At 38.5% G+C, this 22117-nt stretch overlaps 1 protein-coding gene across 2 annotated transcripts in view; it reads left to right on the forward strand.

Annotated features, from left to right (window-relative positions):
- ptger1a (prostaglandin E receptor 1a (subtype EP1)) overlaps nt 1-22117 on the forward strand; it is a 44572-nt gene that overhangs the window by 4409 nt on the left and 18046 nt on the right. Inside the window, exons 2-3 of one of the 2 annotated variants that reach the window (XM_084128344.1) lie at nt 3976-4059; nt 4152-4233. The gene's annotated coding sequence lies outside the window, so the exon portion shown is untranslated. Of the gene's footprint in view, nt 1-3915; nt 4060-4151; nt 4234-22117 lie in introns of both variants that reach the window. The other variant, XM_084128343.1, reaches the window with a different exon arrangement.

Raw genomic sequence — 22117 nt, forward strand, 5'->3', positions numbered from 1 at the left:
GAGGGAGCTGTGAGAAGTGATCTTCGGGGGTTGTCTGGCCATGGCGAGACATGGCCCCCTTCTTTTTCTGGCTAGGACGACTTCCTAGGATCTGGGTCCAGCGTGAGCTTTGGCCGCGGGCCCTGGTGTTTGGGGAACGGGAAGCGTTTCGCTGGCCTGAGGCGCTGGCTGGTTTCAGCCGCTGGGCGGGACTGAGAGACCTGTGGCGCTGGTTTGGCTGGCTGCATGGGCAGCACGCTCTTGGGGCAGAACTAGAGCGCTTAGGGAGGAAATGTCTCATGGCATGCGATACCTTCTGTGCCTCCGTGAAGCGCTCAGCAAACCCTTTCACTGAAGGGCCGAAGAGACCGGAAGTGGAGACTGGTGAGTCGAGGAAGGCGGTTCTGTCGGCGTCTCTGATCTCTATCAAATTCAGCCACAAGTGGCGCTCCAACACCACAAGGCTGGCCGTGTTAAGAACGATGGCCTGAGCAGTGGTCTTTGTGGCTCGCAGGGCCAGGTCAGTGGCGGTGCACAGGTCTCTGAAGGTGGCTGGGTCAGGTCCCGACTCGTCCTTAGCATGGAGGAGCTTCGCCTGGAACACTTGAAGGACCACCATAGTGTAATGCAGACGCTGCCTGGCCAGCGGCAGTGTAGGTTCGGTCTGCGAGTGCAGAAGACATCTGCACGGCTTAGAAGGGTGTGCAGCCTTTGTTCTCCAACCGCCAGCAGTGGAAGGGCACAGATGAGCAGCCACCACTTCCTCTACGGGGGGCAGCTTCACATACCCCTTCTCCTCCGCACCGTCGACTGACGAGAGCGGCATAGAGGCAGAAGTACGCAGGCGGGCTGCGTCATGACTTTGTGAGCTCCTCGTGGACCTCAGGAAAAAAGGGGGCTGAGCGTTGCCGAAAGGCCTGCTGGCGCCCCGGCAGGAACCATTCATCCAGGCGGCTTCTAGTAGGCTCTACCGGCGAAGACCAGTCGAGGCCTAACTCATCGACAGCGCGGGTGATGACGCGGAGAAACTCGCTCTAGTGTCACTTTTGTTTAGCTGAGAAGAAATGGCAGGGTCCGCAGAGCCCGACCAATCCTCGCCCTCAGACGCCGCCACTGACAAACTGTCATCCAGTTCCTCCACCAATCCGCTGAATGAGACGAGGCCAGCCGCTTCGCGAGAGGGGCGTTGGTCCGTCTTTGTAAACAGCACTGGTGAAGGCTCGCTCTCTGGCGTGAGCGAGGCACACGGGGAAAGACCCGGCATGCGCTCGTTGGTCTTCTGACCGCACCTTTTCTTCCTCCAGGGCTCGAGGAGGGCTGGGAATAGAAAAGGGGCGGGCTCGCTCTCTGACGTAAAGAGAGCCAGCCGTGATCGTAGCGCTGGAAGAGGCATGCTGTCGCAGAAGGAACAGCCGCCTTTTTAAATCTTTTTAAATCGATTAAATCTGTCTCTATGGCGAAGAATTGGCTATTTTTAGTCTGCAACCACGTCCATTCAGGCTCTCTTCGGCGCGAGTGAGGTGGGAAGCGTTCTGATAGGATTGCGCGTCCTCGCAGCTTCGCCATAGGTTTGTGCAGTTGCCGCAGCGCAGCCAATCAGCGAGCTTAGACAGCCTGCACTGAGCTCGCTGTGCAGCTGCACTGCGTTTTAAAATAAAGGCTTCAATATTCTTGAGAAAAGGAGTTTTCCCAATGCGTTTGCAACGCAATACAAGTGAAACGTTCTCGAAAGGGAAGCACTGTTTTTAAACTCCCTGAAACAGCTCGTTGTAGTCTTGAATTTTCTTCCGGAGCACGGGAAGTGTCACAATATTCCTCATTTAAATAATTCCCGCTCAAGGCATATGCAAAACAAAGGGGAGAGGTCTGGTTGAGTTGCATTAATAGTGGGTTGAAACTCACAGGTTGCGTCCAAAATCGGACTCATAATCCTATAATGTAGGCTACCGTAATAATGAGTCAACTGATGTACACTCAACAGCTAGAATACCCATAATGTACTGTGATTCGTGTCGAATGAATGGCGCCTGCAGCTGAATCATCCATCCATCCATTTTCCCAACTGCTGGTCCAATGTGGGTACAGCGTAAAATCATACAGGTATAAATTCCTTTTTAATTGATTATTAAATTGTTTAATTAAGGTTTATGCATGCTAGTTTCCATAACAGAGCTCAAGATAAATCTTTTCATTAATATTGGAGCAGCCACTTTAAGTTTCAAATGATTATTAAACGGCAAACCCAAACTATGCAAAAGTGACAGCCCTTCCGACGCATTCAGTGTCTGAATTCTCATTTTCATTCACTCCTTCAAGTGGACTATATTAGTGGAGTAATGTAGGGAATAGTGAATGAGGGTATAGGGGGTAATTTCAAACACAGCTACGACTATGGCATGGGGCGTGACATTTCTGAAACAAGCTTGAAGCAGTTGACCAATCACAACAAACTGGTCCACCAACCAATCAGAGCACATTGCGCTTTTCGGTAGGAGGGGCTTCATAGAGACAGGAACGAAACAGAGCGTTACTGACAGACTGCGAAGAGAGGTGCTGCAATAGTGTAAAATATGTGAAAATGTGTTTTTTAAACATTCAAGCATGAAAACCTATTTCAGTAGCCTAGAAATTTAGATGCACACTAGCGGCAGCAAATTGTATTTTGCAGCCAGGGTCGTCTAGCAATTCTCCATTGGCTTTTGAGCTGGAAAAACCAAACTCTAGTCAGGCCAATCACATTGTGTATAGAGTCGGTTGGCGGGCTTAACATGATGACAGCAGAGTTGCGACGGTTCCGCGATGGCTGCTGCTGGCGAACAGCGGTCTTTCGAATCGGCTTTGGCTGCGACTCTGGAGGACTTGGAGTTAAGCTTTTCTTTGAGAAAAGAACTTAAGTCATTATTAAAAAAGGAAGATGTGTTTGGAGTTTTGCCGACTGGATAGGGCAAAAGTTTAATCTATCAACTAGCTCCGCTGGTGGGAAAACGCTCTGGTTGGTTGTAGCGCTATCCTATAAGACAACCGTTTATCCCGCCCCTCGGATTGAGCCCTGCCAATGGTGAGTTCCCAGACCCAACATCTTGATATGGGTCTGGCTTGCCAGGCTACTATTTCAGTGAATCCAAAAATAAAATCAAAACTTTGAAAAAGGGAATAATATGTCTCATTCAAGTATAGATCTTGATTTACGATCTGCAATTTGAATAAAACAATTTAAAATAAATCATTTGGTATCTTCAAAATGTTCTTATTCTTAATGTCTAGTCAAAGGTTAAAACATTGGATAAATGTATTTCGGCAGCATTTTTTAAGGGGGTTGGCCTTTTTGAAGTTCATTATCATTGCAAAGTACAAGAGACCATGTATCAGAGCTGAGCCAAACACAAAGTCTGGGAGTCTGGTTAAAACTGTGAGATGACAATATTGAGTTACAGTAGAGCATCCAAGCCGTCTTCTCAATTTAAACAAGGCCTGTAATCTTTGATAGATGATTTATACACTTCAAGGTTTGGCAACTAAGGACAGTTTCTTACACGACTTGTGGCTTTGCAATAGCAGCTCTCCGAGGAGCCGTTTCTCAGTGCAGATGTACTTGTGCTAGAGGATAGGCTACTTGGAGTTTTTTATATTCCATCTTGAGCTGCTTCACAATGTTCTACAAAAATAATCCCATCTATAATTCACGTCGTTTATTCTTTAAAACCTTATTGAATGGATGTGCTTCACATCCTATATTTCTTTCTGTTTTTTTGTCATGATAAAAGAATAAACTGCAATGATGATTATATCAGCTTTGGCAGTCAACTCAAACCCACAGTGAAAAAATTACATTAGTAAGCGAACTACAATAAGAAAATCTTAGCATTATTTATATAATTTAGATCTTCACAAGAGAAAATATCTTTCATGCTATTCTAATGCTCGTCCTTCTATTAGGTGATAGAAGGACGAGATGAAAAATCCATGTTTTTCATCATGCTGCTCGCTGCATCTTAGGTTTCCTCCACTGATGACACATTGATTCTGCGTCTGTCATATGACACGACTGACCCGACTGCATCTATCTAAAGCAAAGCTCAGGTAAGATGATCTCAAACTAAAGGATGTTTGAACTTGAATTAATGGCATAGCTCTGCTTAAAATGATGTGTATCTTGTTTTCATCACTGACAGGTTGTGAATATTGTGAACATATTCAGTTGTTCTTCTCTCATCATGTAACTGAAGATAACATGTTTATCAAGGATATTTTCAGGTGAGCATGTTTATCAAAGTTACTCTGAGGGTTTTTCACTGCAGGTTCACAAGATTTGCATCTCAACATCAGTATCAGAAGTTAATTTTTTATTAATTACATTTCATTAAGGTGCAATATTTGGTCCATGAATTGACTGATTGATTGATCGATTGATTGATTTATTTGATCATAATCATCATAATCATTAAATTGTTTATAATGATATAATAATATTAAAACATAAACTGTATCAATTCAATAAAATAAATGTATAATGTATAATGTGGCTGTTATACATAGATTCAAATAGATTTGTGTCACTTTGCAGGAGATTTCAGCAACAAGCGCTGGTTCATTTTTTACACTTCTCATTATGCAGCTCACTAGAGAAAAGTACAAAAAGGCACAGTAGATGCAAGATGATAGTTGATAACATATCCCATGAGATGACAGGATGAGTGGAAGGAAAGGTGAAATTAAGGGAGGAAGGAAGAAGGGGAACTTACATACCAGTGTTAATGATGGGCTGTTGTGAAATCCACTGATGTGTTATCAGTCCTTATTTACAGGCCAACGCAAGCTAAATTGACCAGCTGACTTGATGTTTTTTTGGACACTTTTTTTTTATATACTCTAGTCCAGATTTTTTTTAAACAATTAAAAAAAATTAATTACTTGTAAGATAAAATAAACATTAACTGAAATAATATAAAATATATATAAAAAAAATAATAAAAAAAACGTATTTTATTTCAGTTAGTTGCCAGAGCAATGTAATGAATGGTATCCATTCATCCAAACGCCAGAGGGAGCCCTCTCCTGAAAACTTTCCCAGATTCTATTTCGCCTTCATGTCATGTCGAGTCCCTCACTGGCAAAATTTTGCATATTCATTAAGTTTAAATTGAGGTACTAAAATAACTAAAATGAAATAAAATAAAAACTAAAACGTAAACCTAGACATTTTAAAAAAACTAATAAAATTGACAAAAACACAACAAAATTACTAACAACTTAACTAAAATTAAAATAAAAACACAAAATATCTACTTCAAAATGATTTAAAAAAAAACTATAATAGTATATCAATGATATTAAAATAACACTGATCTAAGTATTTGGACATTTGGTTAAAGACTAAGGTTCAGGGAAAAGGAGGTGGGAACCAGCGAACATTCAGCATAACTTTAATCACCAAATAAACAAACAACAAAACAAAAGCCCCTCACGGACGACTGCCGTGGGACTCGAGACCAGTGTGGCGCGCAGGTGACGCTCATTAGCACTCGTGCCACTGGCTTCGCTCCGTTCCCACGGCTCTCGGCCCCGCCCTGCTTCTCGCCACACTTCAGTTATATTTAACAAATATTACACCAATACAAAATGATCTTGACATTTGAAAGACTAGACACTGCAGTCTGCAATTCCAGTGAATTTCAATGGTTCCTCAATATCTCCATCGGATGCGGGAACTGATAGATCCAGGATGATGCATAAACAATAATGTTTATTCAGTGTGACATATGATTTACTAAGGTAATCAATATATTCAGGCAAGTATTCAAAATATTCAGATTAGCTAAATATTGATGCAGGAGAAAATTAAAACTAAACAAAGGCGAGAAGTAAACATCAGTGTGTGAAATCAAGTGAGTAATTTTTGAGTGAGTGCACATCATTTGAAACATTTCATATTTGTAACATTTGTTTAGGTGTAGGTGTTTATTTTTTATTTCATGTATATATATTAAATACTTTATAATTACTTTAATAATTTTTTGATCCTTCAAACATTTTTTGATTGAACGGATTAACTTACAGAACTCAAAAAGGCTATTGGTTTAAAACGTAAACAAAAACATTTTATGATCTGTGTGAAACCCTAGTTTTTTATAGATAAATCATTATTGGGGGAAAAAGAACAAAAAAATAGCCTTATTAAAGTTATAGTTAGTCTTATAGTCTTAAAAAAGTTGTTCTATGTACCGTCACACTTTCACGAAAGATGATCTGAGTTTCAAAAACATTCTGTCACATTTTTTAAATGAAAAGAATGTTTCAGCACATAATTAATGTGAGCACACGTAACAATATGAGGCTGAATATTAATAATAATATTTTGGACAGCGAGTACACTGTCTGAATACATTTCCAGATGATTCCTTGTTTGATATTTGGCCTCTCTGACGGTCCAGCCACCGCATTGACTTACAGATGGGCTATTTTTAAAGCAGACAGATTCAATGACAATTCCAGGCAGAGGGTCTCAACAATTTATGCATGAGAAAGAAAGAGAGAGTCTGATTACTAGTAGTAGCTACAGTTCAAGTTAAAGTGTGTTACAAAAGTCACGTATGCTCTCCATCTGTTCACCAGTCCAATCATAGTCAAAAACAGCATCCCTGTATAAAAGCACACACCTCAGAGCCACTCTTTTGGTGCGTTTACACGACAATGATGTACTAAAAACGGAAAAGTTTTTCCTTTTGTGTACAGACAGCAATGTTGTCAAAACGATCCCGTTCACACGGATCCACAAAAATGACTAAAAACGCTGTGTTATGCTGCCAGACCAGTAGTAGCTGATGACACTTAGTGTAACCGAGCGAGATTCAAACCAGGGTCTTTGGCGTGGGAGGCGAGCGTGGCGTGCTAACAAGGTAAGAACGCAGCCACTAGCACGTCTCTTGAGGAGAGGGGAGTGAAGTTTACACACACACAGCTCTTCTGGCCTACATACGTTACACTCAACCCCTAAACCTCACTCCTATCCGGGTCATGGCACCAAACTTGACTTTCTCTGGCACGCTAACAAGGACGCTAAAGACCGCAGCAGCCAGCGTCAGTCACTAGCGCGCCTCTTGAGGCCAGGGGAATGAGATTTACATGCACAGCTCTTACTGGCCAACGTCCGTTACATTTGTAAAGAAACACTAAGCACCTATAGACTGAACACGTAATCCGCATGCGCATGATGTCACTATTTTCACAAATTCGTGTTTTGCAGGCCCCCAAAACGCTGTGTGAATGAACAGCCAAAACACATTGTTTTCCTTTTTTAGTTGAAAACAGTTGTGTAAACGGCCCCTTAAGGTGATGATACACAGGGCAACTTTTTGAGCAATGTTGCTGGGCAATCTTGCCAAGTTTTTAATGCTTGGGCACTTTCCCATTGAAAATGGGCAATAAATTTCTATCTGGATAATTTAGATCGGGGCCTGTGTCTCATCTGGTTGCCCGTTGACAGCAACATTGCTCAAAAAGTGGCCCTGTGTATCATCACCTTTAGTCTGGTCTCTCCAGTACAGATTACAGACAATTTACCTGCTCTACTTACTTGTGAAATCTCCTTGTGACACTCCAGCGATCTCCTGTAAGCTGTTGTTTCCTTCCATTAAGGTTGTCAGTCACAATGATTTCTGTCATATTTTCTCTCTATATCTATTTAGTTTTAAAGCTGCAGCTCAATTTTCTTCATCAATACATTCAAACTGTTCAAAAAGTACAATGAACTCATCACTGTAGGTTGTAACTTTGATTTTACTTAAAGCAACAGTCCGTAATTTTTTGGGTTAAAAATGATCCAAAATAAATTTTTGAGCAAGTACATAACCAGACAGTGTTCAAAACTGTCTGCTTGCCTTGGCTCGATTCAAAACGGTAAGCTTGTAATAATGTTTTTAATTCCAGTGGTACTGGTGGATTTCCGCGGGAAATTCGAGCATATCTTTGCGTCATTACGTCACATCTGCACACATAAAGAAGGAGTCTCGGCTAGTAGGCCGAGTGAGGATGTTGGAGGTGGAGATTTATAGCCTTTTCTCACAGCACTTGATATAATTAAACTTCTCAATTTGATGGCGGATCCAGAAAGGTTCAAACGACAATCACCAGTGACAACTGGAGATTCACCCGTTGTAAAATGCAAAAGACTTCGGACTTGATGGCTACAGAAAAAAAGAGACTGCAACCTGGCACATGCGAAAACAAGGATAAATATCGGAAGGGCATTAAATGTAGTCACGCAATGCTGATGTTGTTAACATTAACAATTTGAGAACAAAGTATAATTTCCACGGTTTGACGTGATATGATAAGCGATCGTTAGATTTAATCAGCGTGATTTACTGCAATGCTTTTTTTCCCTTAGTTGGTCAGAACAAAAGTGGATGTTACTTGCTTGTTCAGATGACATTTTCCAGTGAAAATTCTTATGTCGGTCATACTTTCAAAAAGTAGAATCTGTTATTGCGAATGACAGTTTCCACACCGGCGCGGTGACTGACAGCCGCACATTCTCCTCAAAACATTGGATTTATCCGCGCTGTGCCGTGCCGAGGCACAACCCACGTAAAGTTGATAGTTCCGCGAATAACTGTAATTGCAGATTAGGGCAGAGTTGTATAGTCCAGGGGTCAGAAAGTAAAAGTCCTGCCATGTGTTTATTCCACCCATGAACTCTGATTTCACTAATTAGTTCTCTCTCCTGTCTGAATTAGCAAATCCAGGTGATTGGAACAAAATACTGAGGAGGACTTTTACTTTCTGAACCTGGACTTTACACCTCTGGATTAGGGCAAAATTAGGGTAGCAATTAAACTTAAATTTTAATTTAACTTAAACTTTTACCATTTTTGTGTGTTCATTTTTTGTGTAAATGGAAGTAATTTTGTTATAACTCTGTATGAGAAAAATTACAAAAGTATGACCCCTTTAACTTGTCATGCTTGGCAATCCTATAACTTCTCAGTTTAAATTATTATACTACTTCAAAATACTTTTTCACCCATTCACACAAGAAAGCTAGATCTAATTCTCTTTGGCATTCAGTGCATGATTATGTTCAATGACAAACAGATATTTATTTTTTAAATATTAAAATAGATAAACATGTATCTTTATCTATCCCCAGTGTCTGAATCATTCATTGGCTAGTTCTTTAGTCTGTATTTACATTCCCTTGCACTTACATTTAAAGGGACTTGGGGAAATATAAGTGCATTCGAATTGCAGGTGCATCTTAGTTGGTCTTTTGAGTTTATTTACCAGCAATAAAAAATATCAAATAGCTTTTTTCGTTGTTGTGATGAACAAATGGAATCCATGAGTGTTTGTGTAATGAATCATGAATCTCTAGACACCGTTGAAAGACAAAACAGTCCAGAGATGAGGGTCTGGAGACTTGTTTTGTTGTGTTTCTCACATTGCCTAACCTTCTCTCTTTTTCCTCACTGACTGATTCTCACAGTGACTCACTCTAAAATATGCTGGGTGGTTTTAACCCAACTTTGGGTCAAATATGGACAAACCCAAACGTTGGGTTAAAAATGTAATGTAAAAATGTAACCCAACGGCTGGGTTTGTCCATATTTGACCCAAAGTTGGGTTGAAAAACCCCAGCAGTTTTTAGACTGCTCTTTTCTTTTGGCAAATCAAATGTAGTGGGCTACAAAGTTCTGAAACTCATCTTAATTTTGTTTTTTAATCAAATGCTCTGTGAAAGAAGTTTAGCCTCCTGAAAATTTTAAAAAGGGGTGGACCTGCTCTGTAACAATGTTTAGGTAGGTGGCACATGTCAAATTTAAGTGAATGGCTGGACCCAGGGTTTTCCAGCAGTACATTGCCCAGAGGGTCATACTTTTGCACTGTAAAAGAAAACGAGACTCATCCGACCAGACGTCCTTCTTCCACTGCTCCAAGGTCCAGTTCTAACACTTGTGTGCCCATTGTAGCTGCTTTCAACAGTAGACAGGGGTCATAGGCTCTCTGATTGGTCTGAGGCTACACAACAGAGTGCAATGCAATGTGTGTAAAATTTTAAATGACTTGTGGCACAGTAGACCTTCTGTTGGCTCGGACCAAACGGGATAGATATAGCCTTTGTTGTTCAGAATCTGACCTAGTCGCCTTGCCATAACAATTTGACCCTGTCAAAGTCTCTCAGATCTTTATTCCTGCCCATTTCTCGTGCATCCAACATATTGATTACAAGAACTGATTGTTTGCTTACTGTCTAATCTACCCAGACCTTAATATGTGGCCTTGTTAGGAGATGATCAATGATATTCACTTCACCTGTGACTGGTCATAATGTTTTGGCTCAGCAGTATGTGACAATGTTCTATTATATTATATATTTTTTTATTGTATTCATTTATTTGTAATCTTCTAGATATAAACATCAAAATTAAATAAACTTTTTAATAAATTCATTTATAAAATTAAACCATGCATTATGAAAAATATATTGTATGCATTAAAAAATAGCCAGATATTTGATGTTTAAAATAAGCTATTTTTCATATTAAATTTGTTTTGTTAGATTGTTTATATAACATTTCTAATAATGTAATTGTAAAAAAATTACAAACATTATTCTTAACTGCTATGTTAATCAGCCATTTACACAATTTTCTGCACATTTGTTGTAATTTCAATAGACCTCAATCCCAGAAGAGACAAACCATTTGTGTTTTATTCAAGGAGAACAGACTGACCGTAACTGCAAATCCAACAAAGAACGCCCGTGTGTGCTTATTCTATGAAGTAAATGAGTTATGAGACAATCTTTCATCATCTACACTTTTTATTCAACATCTCACATTGGAGATGTATGTCCACTCATGATTAATGGCTCTGGACATACTTTTCATTTCTCAGGAGTCTTCAAAGAGCACAGAGCCTCCGGAAAGATCAGATCCATTGAGAAATACATTGTGTTTGCCAGAGACATTAACTAATGGTGTTTTGGTCACAACATCAACCTTTTCCAGATGCAAAAGAGTGCAATCCTTCCGATTTTATTGGCACATGCATTTATTTGATCTGTTCTCAATATATTATCTATTGAATCTTAAATTTGAAATGTGTACATTTATATTAAAATATGTTCTCCCAGTTCTTATCCAACAGAATCTACACCAAAGATTTGGCCACTTGTCATTCACAAAGCTCTACAAATGCTCAAACTTGTGTTTTTGTTATATTATAGTATGTTTATTTTATGCTTTCAGTCATCAAAATGTCTAATAGGCCTATTCTTTTTTCCGTTAAACACATTGTACCATATCCCAGTGGTTCCCAAACCTGTCCTGCCGGCACCCCAACACAGCACGTTTTCTTTGTCTCCCTAATCAAACACACCTGATTCAACTCATCAGCTCATTATCACATGGGTTAATGAGCTGATGAGTTGAATCAGGTGTGTTTGATTAGGGAGACAAAGAAAATATGCAGTGTTGGGGTGCCGGCAGGACAGGTTTGGGAACCACTGCCATATCATACACTGTAAAACCTAACAGTAATATTAACTAAATACAATTGAGTTCACAGCACTCAAATATTACCGAAACTTGAATGACTGAAACAGAACTCAAACTGAATGAGTTATAGAACATTTCTAGATCCCAGAATGATAATTGTATAATTAAGTGATTAATTAAGTGATGATTGAGCATTAGTGATGAGCACCTGCTGTTAACAAGCAGAATCACTGAAGGAAAGAGAAACACAAGAACTACAACTGACTTCAGCCACAGCAAAATCAACTGGAGATAAAAGAAGACATTAAATATCTCAAGATCTCAGCAGAGGAGGATTAAACAACTCCACAAACAGCATTACCAGCTTCACTTATTATTAACCACTTTGACTTTATTACTGCCATTCGTCTACAGAAGTTCTTATTAGAATTAACAAAGGTTTAGAAGTTGATGATTTGAGTTTCATTTAAGGTCACCATGATGGAGATCAGCGCTTACTTTAGTTGAGCTCTTGACCCTTGACTTTTGCACTTAAGATTTTCTTTGGCTGCTATAATTGAGTGTTTATAAAACATATTTGTTATGGCACAAAAGCCAAGGAAAAGTCTGATCTGGTGTTGATGGTGCAGGATTGTTGATGACAATCATCATTTCGTGATTCACTGATTTCATTCAGAGTCTGATCTCTGATTAAAAGGGCAACATTCTACAGCATAAGACCTAGCCATGTTGTGACCATCAGATAATATGAAGGATTTTACAAAAAGTTTCACAGAAAATATATTGTATTACTAAGACTCACACAGACATCAAGAATCAGCATATGAATCTCAACTATGGTGACCATTAAAAAATGATTCATGCTGTAATGCATGCTGGGTACTAGCATAATACAAAACTTGTCCATGGCTCCCAGCATGCATTGCGGCATAAATAATTTTTTAATGGTCACCATTGTTGAGATTCATATGCTGATTCTTGATTACTGTGTAAGTCAGCGTAATATAGAGGTTTTTAAAATCTGATTGTCACAACAATGGGTCTTACAGCAGAATCAGTTCTATTATAATGATTAATACAAGTAATATATCACCTGTCTAATCAGAGATTAGGCTCTGGAAAAGATCAGAGAATCAAGTCACTAAATGATGATTTTTATTATCTTAACACAACCACATGCTCATATTTTCTTTTGGCGTATGTGCCATAACAAATGTGTTTTATAAACACTCAGTTACAGCAGCCAGAGGAAAAACTGGTGTTATAAAGTCCAGGGTCAAGAGCCCAACTAAAGCAAACACGGATCACTATCATGGTGTCTTTAAATAAAACTCAATAAATCATTATCATCTAACCCTCTGTTCATTCTCAATAACAACTTCTGTAGACACATGACAAAAGTCAAACTGTTTAGTAATAAGTGAAGCTGGTAATGCTGTTTGTGTAGTGGTTTAATCCTCCTCTGCTGAGATCTTTAGAGATTTAAACATCTTTTATCTTGAGTTGATTTCATCTAAGGCTGTGGTTGGAAGTCAGTTGTAGTTCTTGTGTTTCTCTTTCCTTCATTGATTCTGCTCGTTAACAGCAGGTGTTAATCACTAATGCTCAATAATCACTTAATTAATCACTTAATTTATTGACTGCAATGTATATCTACTTTTAGTAAACTCAACTGAAATAAGTTCAAAGTACTCATAACTATTGTTTTACAGTGAATTAAGGCAATCGGTGTCCTCAAATGTAATAAGTTAGCTTAACTTATTGAATTTGACTTTGTATTATTGTTTTAGTGGACTCGATTAAAATAAGTTCAGAGTACTCATAACTATTGTTTTTTATAAACTTAATTGAATTAAGGCAATCGGTTTCCTCAAATAAAATGAGTTAGCTTAACTTGTTGGGTTTTACAGTGTATATATTCCAATGAATTCTGCAATCCAACCAGCAAACACAGTAACACTGGCTCGACCAATGGTGTGATCGCGGGGCGGGGTCATCTGTTTACTGGCCAATAGAAGATGGAGGGGAGTGTTTCAGAAACTTGTCTGAAAGCAATCAATATTTGTGCAATTCAATTTGTGCAAATTGTATACTTCACCTTTAAAATCTGACCTTTTCAGTTCACATGATTAATGCTATGCATTTTCTCATTTGATCATTAACCTAGAAATAGTGGACTATGATTTTCTTTTATAACCTTTCTTTTAAAGGTTTAAATTAGATTTTAAATCACTGATTTCCAATATGGTCACATAATTTTGGACCCTGTGAGGGAGTATTTGTAACATATCATCAAAAGACAAAATATCTGTTGCATTTACTGATATACACTCACATAAAGGATTATTAGGAACACCATACTAATACTGTGTTTGACCCCCTTTCGCCTTCAGAACTGCCTTAATTCTACGTGGCACTGATTCAACAAGGTGCTGAAAGCATTCTTTAGAAATGTTGGCCCATATTGATAGGATAGCATCTTGCAGTTGATGGAGATTTGTGGGATGCACATCCAGGGCACGAAGCTCCCATTCCACCACATCCCAAAGATGCTCTATTGGGTTGGGCCATTTTAGTACAGTGAACTCATTGTCATGTTCAAGAAACCAATTTGAAATGATTTAAGCTTTGTGACATGGTGCATTATCCTGCTGGAAGTAGCCATCAGAGGATGGGTGCATGGTGGTCATAAAGGGATGGACATGGTCAGAAACAATGCTCAGGTAGGCCGTGGCATTTAAACGATGCCCAATTGGCACTAAGGGGCCTAAAGTGTGCCAAGAAAACATCCCCCACACCATTACACCACCACCACCAGCCTGCACAGTGGTAACAAGGCATGATGGATCCATGTTCTCATTCTGTTTACGCCAAATTCTGACTCTACCATCTGAATGTCTCAACAGAAATCGAGACTCATCAGACCAGGCAACATTTTTCCAGTCTTCAACTGTCCAATTTTGGTGAGCTTGTGCAAATTGTAGCCTCTTTTTCCTATTTGTAGTGGAGATGAGTGGTACCCGGTGGGGTCTTCTGCTGTTGTAGCCCATCCGCCTCAAGGTTGTGCGTGTTGTGGCTTCACAAATGCTTTGCTGCATACCTCGGTTGTAACGAGTGGTTATTTCAGTCAAAGTTGCTCTTCTATCAGCTTGAATCAGTCGGCCCATTCTCCTCTGACCTCTAGCATCAACAAGGCATTTTCGCCCACAGGACTGCCGCATACTGGATGTTTTTCCCTTTTCACACCATTCTTTGTAAACCCTAGAAATGGTTGTGTGTGAAAATCTCAGTAACTGAGCAGATTGTGAAATACTCAGACCGGCCCGTCTGGCACCAACAACCATGCCATGCTCAAAATTGCTTAAATCACCTGTCTTTCCCATTCTGACATTCAGTTTGGAGTTCAGGAGATTGTCTTGACCAGGACCACACACCTAAAGGCATTGAAGCAACTGCCATGTGATTGGTTGATTAGATAATTGCATTAATGAGAAATTGAACAGGTGTTCCTAATAATCCTTTAGGTGAGTGTAAATCAGAATGAGAATGATGGTTAAGGTGTTGTGTGGGATGTAAAATGTATTAAACTTTCATTTTACATTGATTCCTTTGTCAGAAATGAAGGGTTTGTGAGTAGTTCACACAAAATATTTCAATCTTCTGGATTTAATCTTCTTGTCTTTTTCAGATCCAGACTTTTGAGAGTGCAGTTCAAAGGAAAACTTATGTGTTAAACTTGGCAGAATGAGATATAGAGGAATTAAGCGGCAGCTGCCTTTATGGATATGTAATATGGACCCTGCTTTTGAAAAAGAAGATTAAAGCAGGAATTCATCCAGGTCAAGCAGGAAGAAAAACAACCCAGGCCATGGCAGGCTTTGGACACTACACCTCACAGCTTGAATTCTCACATATAAAGTCAATTAAAAAGTCAGCGGAGACATTTATTATTGCCTGAGCAGTAAAAGACTTAAGATTCATTAAATAAATAAAGCTCTCAAGGACATCAAAAACACTGGAGAGAATCATTAAAGGATTTGGGTTCAGAGCAAGTTAAGAATATTTTTTTAAATGTCTGTATTGATTTTTCACAGGTGTTTCACCGATTCTTACAGTATATGCTTTAAAAGAAGAATTAACGGTGTGTATGTGTGTGTGATAGGCGGTAGGTGCTCGCATCTCAGCTATATCAGCTATAGGCCCGTCATCCATAACTCCATCAAGGTCAGCCAGGAACCTTGGAGCTGTGATTGATGATCAGTTGAACTTCACAGACCACATTGCTAGAACTGCCCGGTCAGATTTGCCTTATATAACATTAGGAGGATCAGGCCCTTCCTATCAGAGCATGCTACACAACTCCTTGTCCAAGCACTTGTTCTATCCAGACTGGACTATTGTAATGCTCTCCTGGAAAGTCTTCCAGCTTGCAATATCAAACCTCTGCAACTGATCCAAAATTCTGCAGCTAGAGTGGTCTTTAATGAGCCGAAGAGAGCACCCGTCATTCCTCTCCTCACTAAATTGCACTGGTTGCCATTTGCTGCTCGCATCAAATTCAAGTCACTGACTTTTGCATACAGAACAACCACTGGCTCTGCTCCCTTTTACCTAAACTCATTACTTCAGACATACGTGCCATCCAGAAACTTGCGCTCTGCAAGTGAATGCTGTCTTGAGGTGCCATCTCAAAGAGGCACTAAATCTCTTTCTTGAATGACCTGCCCAACTCTGTGTCCGTGTCCATTTTTTTTAAGAAACAACACTTGATCCATTAATACTAACACTTTATCTTCTATTCTATATCTATCATCTTTACAAAAATAAATAAAAAATACAGGTACTGTGTTAGATTAAACTGGCAAGGGTAGCATATTGTTGTCCTATTGTTAGTTTAACTGCTTCTATTCTAATTTGTAAGTCACTTTGGATAAAAGCATCTGCTAAATGAATAAATGTGTGTGTGTGTGTGTGTGTGTGTGTGTGTGTGTGTGTGTGTGTGTGTGTGTGTGTGTGTGTGTGTGTGTGTGTGTGTGTGTGTGTGTGTGTAAAATTTGGCCACATGCACTTCCATTGCCTCACCGCAACCTCTTTTTTTTTTTAGTTTACCCAAAAGTCTTAGCAGTTTGTTTTAGATAATAGATTATATGCAGTCAGACTTTTCATTTATCTAAAGTCCATTAGGGGAAACACATATCCATATCCTGAAAGCTGACAATATTAACTGGTAACACTAGAGGTCCTGTGGCTAGGGAGTAGATTTCCCAAATTACTAAAACCAGTTCATTCACAGTCTGGATTCTCTACAGCTGTAATCTGATACACCAGCCTCTGCAGCTGTGGAAGAACAAGGACCATAAAAGCAGGAAATCTACTAAATCTGTATGTCCTCATTTATAAGTGGCTTTGGATAAATATGACAGGGTCAATACAAAATTTTACACAACTTATAGTATTTTTGTGTAATGCAGTTAGTTTGAGATCAAACAATAATTGGCTGCCCCCCTACTGTACCGCTAAAGACCACCTAGGGTCACAGGCCCCTCTGAAGACCCTGCTATTATAGTTTCATTTATTTATATAACACCACATGGGGAGGAAATTTGCTTTCCACGGAATGACAGGGGGATGAAACTTTCCACGGAATGACAGGGGGATGAAACTTTCCACGGAATGACCATTGATAAACCTTCCAGATGTTTTCTGCTCTCATGCAGGGAAGAGGTTAAACATAGCTTGAAAGGTCTCATCTATCCCAGATTCCCAGCACAATATTCTGTCTGTGTTTCAGGCATTTCGAAGCACAAGCCACAGTAAAAGCATCAGAATTAGATATTTTATTTCACAAAACATTGCAATCGAGGCATACATTTCACAATTAAATACCTTTAAAAACATGCTGTTTAAGCAAATATAGGCTAAGATACTACAATCTTTGTTCTTAAAGGCTCATTTTCTAATATTTTCAAAAGAAAGTGGAGTATTATCTGTAGAAATTACCTTATACATTTTATTTTTTTATTAGATTAAAAATAAACACTTGTCCTTAAATCTGATTTGTCAAACAACATTGACAGTCCAAAAGCACTGGACTTTTTCAATGTATCTCTCCGCTTGTCGGTTTTTCTTTCAGACACACTGTTAGTCTTTGCATCATTCAAACGAATCGATCAAAACGCTGATCTGTTCAGAAAGGAAACCCAACCCGATCTCATGAGAAAACGTGACTGTTTACCAGATGGCAATTTCATATGAATTCGTACAAAGGGGTTTCATCATGGTGTAGCGGATCATAATTTTTTTTTATGGATAATCCAAAATGTAAAATAGTTACGAATTGCCATGAAAAATGTTGCAACACCACTGCTGTCTGTTCAGGCTTTGTGTGGAATTATTTTTATTGACGAAGTAAAAACAGACAAAGTAACTGCCAATATTGTGCCTAAAATTTAAGTTACATTAACTTCTTGTTTATTGAACTGTGTATAAAAGTAAAATCACACAAATGTGCTGCCTCTTGTTAACACGGGTAATCACAAGCATGCTAATAAGCAACCATAACACACTCTTGCTCATGTGATATTGCTTTAGTAAAGCTGAAGTTTGTTCAAAAATGTTTTATTTATTTAGTATCACATTTATTCTTGGTCCAGATAAAACAAAATGACACTATATCCCACTATTCCAAGCAGACTACACTACCAAATCTAGTGCAGGGGAGACTGGGGACAGTTGCAACATGGGGATGGTTGCAACATGTCATTTTTCTCCAATCAGAAACAAGCTAGAGTGATGACACTCATACTGCACATGCACAGTTAGACCCTCCCCCCACTAAGAAGACAGTAGACATATTCAACATCTGCTGCTGCATTTATTGAACAAAACTTGTTTTATTTATTTATTCATTTATTTGACATGGACATTGCAATTAAACATAGTACAAAACAAGTTTGTAACTGATGCTATGCAAAAAGAGTTTATAGCTAATGCTAATTTTCAACTCCAGTCCATGGTTGGGCCTTTACACTACAACATTTTCTATTTCATCCTAAAAACGTATCTATAGACACACCATATAAATCACTTACATACACAAACCAGCTATTTACAAATGGGTACATTCCTGTTTCGATTTCATCCAAGACTTAACTCGAGAAGTGAACATTTTAAGCTCAGTCATGGTTTTAAATTCAGTGGGTAATGAGTTCCACAACTTTGCACTTTTATATGAAAAAGCAGACTGACCAAATGAAGTCTTACGGTACGGAACTATACAGTTGTTATTGATAGAGCCTCTGGTGACTCTGTTGATGCTTTGTCTCTGCATAAATGAACTGAGTGGCTCAGGTGCTATATTATTGAGACATTTGAAAGTTAGTTTAAGAAAACATAAATCACTAAAGCTTTCAAAGCTTAACAATTTATACTTCTGGAGAATATTGCAGTGATGGTAACGAATTGGCTTCTTGTCCATAATCTTTATAGTTTGATTGTATAATGACCTGATATGTTTAGTTGCTGCGAGCGTGTCCTGTGCCCATGCTGTCATGCAGTATGATATATGAGAGAATATCATAGCATGCATGTACAGGAGGGCGGCCTGGTTTGGAATGTATTGTCTAATTAGTTTGAAACAGTTTAAGTTACTTTGTATAGTTTTTGAGATTTTCTTTAGATGTTTGTCAAATTTTAATTGGGGGTCAAGGATCAATCCAAGGTATTTTAAATCTGTTACCAATTTTATAGTTGTATCTTGCAAATTAATCTGAAAAGTTTGTTCCACATCTTGTCTTTTAATAGAAAAACACATTGCTACAGTTTTAGTTGAATTTAGCACCAAATGATTTTGAATGAGCCATTTACTGACCTCAGCCATACAAGTGGTCAAAACCTCCGCTGACTGTTCCGGTGACTTAGCGGGTGCATAAAAAACAGCATCGTCCGCATAAAGTTGGCAATTTACATCTGGACAGATTTGTGGCAAATCATTTATAAAAAGACTAAACATCAAAGGTCCCAGCATAGAGCCCTGTGGTATACCCCTTTGAATGCGTAAGAGTGGTGACTTATCCTGACCAACTTTAACACACTGATGTCTGTCTTGAAGATAAGATGTAAACCAGCTAATTGTCTCAGCAGAAAAGTTAAAGGATGTCATCTTGGATAGTAGGCTATGACTGACCGTTTCGAAAGCCTTTTTTAGATCTAAAAACACCGCTCCTACCACCTGACTCCTGTCCATGGACTGTTTTAGATTTTCAATCAAACAGCAGTTTGCAATTTCGGTTGAATAACCCGGTCTAAACTAAACTGCTGTGGGTGGAGGAGCTGATTGGATTCCAAGTGGTCAATCAATTGTGCAGCTACTACTTTCTCAAGTACTTTTGATAAAATAGGCAAAATGGATATGGGCCGATAATTGCACATACTGTCCAGACTTCCTGCTTTGAATATTGGTATGATGACGGCCTTTTTCCAGTCTGAGGGAAATTTACACGTTCTTATTGACAGATTAACTAGATGTGTCAATGGTCTTCTCAGGACACTGCTGTATTTTTTAAGAAAGCAACAATCAATGTTAAAAATGTCATTTGATTTAGAATTAAATAATTTTGCAATAATTGATGTCACTTTTGTTTCATCAACTGTTTGGATGTAGAAACAATCTGCAGAAGCAGAAGGAGCTGGACAATTTAAGTTTTCAGTTGTTGAAAAATCTTTACACAAGTCTTCTACTGATTGCACAAAATATGAGTTAAATTCGTTTGCCATTATGGCAGCGTCATTCACATTTTTTCCATCTAAAGTAAGTCCCCGAATTCCTTTGTGTTTAGTTGTTTTATTAGTCAAGTTATTTAAGTATTTCCAGAGAGAATTATTGTTTCCCTTTGCATTTCCTATAAGTTTTGGAGGTATGAAAGTAAATTTTTTAATGAGATGTATTGTTTGTCATACTGTACAGACATTTTGTATGAATTAATCAAAACTTACTTAGTTTGAATTATTGTTTTGTTGACTTCTAAGTGACATGGTTAGCATGTGTCAAAATCAGTGTGTCTAGCAGGCATATGATGTTCTGTCATGGCTGATAGGGTCGGGGACGGTTGCAACAAGTTATAAATTTAATAAAGGTTTGTTGCATTGCAAATTGTTCAATTCTTCCTGTCTGACACTGAAATATGGAAAGATTGAATAGCATCTGTAACGCCTGCACACTGAATCTATGTAGGCCTATGTTCTCCACATAAACAAACAAAACTCAATAACTTATTTGATAAATATGACTAAATAAATAAATTATAGGCTACAATAATATTATTGAAATAAATAATACTATAATATTATAGTAGGCCTAAAACAGTTAATATTTTCAGAATTATATGCTCATTGAGACAAAAAGCTAAAATTAATTAGAGAAATTTAAGGTATTTTTAACATGTTGCAACCGTCCCCTGGGTCGGGGTCAGTTGCAACATCTGACTTCTTCCATTCAAATAAATACTGCGAACGATATGTCATATATAATCATCTTTAAATGGTATGGGTAATTAGCAGACAGATGCAAGTTTAATATATACAAATTTGGTTGGTCTAGTCCAAATAGTCTCTGAGTAACTGAGAGAAATGCAAAAAGTGTTGCAACTGTCCCCAGTCTCCCCCACTACATTACCCAACCACCCCTGGCCAAGGTCTATAAGTAGACCTCACTTCTTTCCTTTGTTTCTTTTGTATTGGTGAGGTGTGGGTGTTTGAATGAACACTCAAGCATGTCCTTTGAGTCATTTCCTTAGGATGTGTTGAGTAAGTCTGTTTTGCCAATTGTATTGTTTGAATTTGTTTATGAATTGTTTGGATTGGATATTTAATCATTATTTGGATTGAGTATATATATGTTGTTGATTTGTTTATTGATGAATTATATGAGTTTGAGTTAACGCCTGTCCAGTTACATCTTGTGAATCTGCTTCATGTGAATCCATGAACTTCATGTTATGTGAATTGCTCAAGACTTAAGCATCTTGAACCTAAAATAAATGAGACCAAACGACTGGTATTTGTCCCGTGTTTTAATCAGACATGCCATCAAGTTTCTACAACTCCAACGAATTTTGGTTTTATTTAACATCTGATATCCAACAGTGGTTGTCTTTAGATACAGAATTTATTTTTCATTTTTTTTTAGTGTGGCGCTCATTGACATTTTATGTGAGCTCAACCTCACATAAAAGCATTTATAAACCATCATTAGTTAATTAGACGGCTTTAGAGAGAGCGAGTCCATTTGGGTTCGGTCTTCAATACAGTGTCCATTCTATAATCAAAGCCGAAACATGCCTGTATTGAGGTCATTGGTCTGATTCATGTTGTCTCCATGGATGTTCCCCAGTATATGAATCTTCTTACACATCGTTCCCAATGTAATTATTGTCCTCTCGCCACCCACCAACCATATGTTCAATTTTCAGCCCATGACAGTCTTACAAATTACAGCAAATCTAATGGACCAAGAGTTGTTATTGCCAGTGTGGAATGGACCGAGAATTATTATTGCCAGTTATTTATCACATACTGTAGAAACATTTTACTCTTACACTACCATAGTTGCTCAGCTAGCATTTTATCACTGCAATTAATCA

The sequence above is a fragment of the Abramis brama genome (genome assembly GCF_963993115.1).
Source record: "Abramis brama genome assembly, chromosome: 11".
NCBI classification, from domain to species: Eukaryota; Metazoa; Chordata; class Actinopteri; order Cypriniformes; family Leuciscidae; genus Abramis; species Abramis brama.